Source organism: Mus caroli, unplaced genomic scaffold (assembly GCF_978045245.1).
Source record: "Mus caroli unplaced genomic scaffold, Mus_caroli_1 scaffold_12, whole genome shotgun sequence".
NCBI lineage: Eukaryota > Metazoa > Chordata > Mammalia > Rodentia > Muridae > Mus > Mus caroli.
Genome location: NW_028227267.1, coordinates 39,253,702 through 39,254,519, shown reverse-complemented (window position 1 = coordinate 39,254,519; position 818 = coordinate 39,253,702). Strand labels below are relative to the sequence as shown.

The 818-nt window shown below is 37.3% G+C and overlaps 1 non-coding gene across 1 annotated transcript; it reads left to right on the top strand.

The window, feature by feature from the left end:
- Window positions 1-238: 238 nt before the first annotated feature.
- On the top strand, window positions 239-345 carry LOC115030024 (U6 spliceosomal RNA). Its single transcript, XR_003835617.1, has one exon. It is a non-coding gene; the product is annotated as a U6 spliceosomal RNA (small nuclear RNA).
- The last annotated feature ends 473 nt before the right edge of the window (window positions 346-818 follow it).

Here is an 818-nt window from a genome sequence, read left to right as displayed (position 1 = left end):
GAGTTTGTAGCACATCTGTCTAGGCCCTTCTGTCCTTTATTCTCCATTGAAAAGTCAGGAGTTATTCTAATATGTCTACTTTCATACCTTACTTAATGTTCTTTCTTTGTTTGTACATTTAGTGTTTTGATTACTGTGTGTCATGGGGAAATTCTTTTCTATTCCAGCCTGTTTGGTGTTCTGTATGGATCTTGTGCTTTGTCAGACATCTCCTTATTTAGGTTAAGAACATTTTCTTGTGCTTACTTCAGCAGCACATATATTAAAATTGGAACGATACAGAGAAGATTAGCATGGCCCCTGCTCAAGAATGACAGGCAAATTTGTGAATAGTTCCATATTTTTTTAAAGTCAGGCTAGGAATCCTAAATCTGATAGGGGGCTAATATACAATATATATAAAGAACTCAAGAAATTGAACTCCAAAAAAACAAATAACCCTATTAAAAAATGGTGAACTGAGCTAAGCAAAGAATTCTCAACTAAGGAATACAGAATGGCTGAGAAGCACATAAAAAGATGTTCAACATCCTTAATCATCAGAAAAAATGCAAATCAAAACAACTCTGAGATTCCACCTCACACCAGTCAGAATGGCTAAGATCAAAAACTCAGGTGACAGCAGATACTGACAAGTATGTGGAGAAAGAGGAACACTCCTCCATTGCTGGTGGTATTGCTAGCTGCTACAACCATTCTGGAAATCAGTTTGGTGGTTCTTCAAAAAACTGGACATAGTTCTACCGGAAAATCCAGCAATACCACTCCTGGGCATATACCCAGAAGATGCTCCAACAACGTAATAAAGACACATGCTC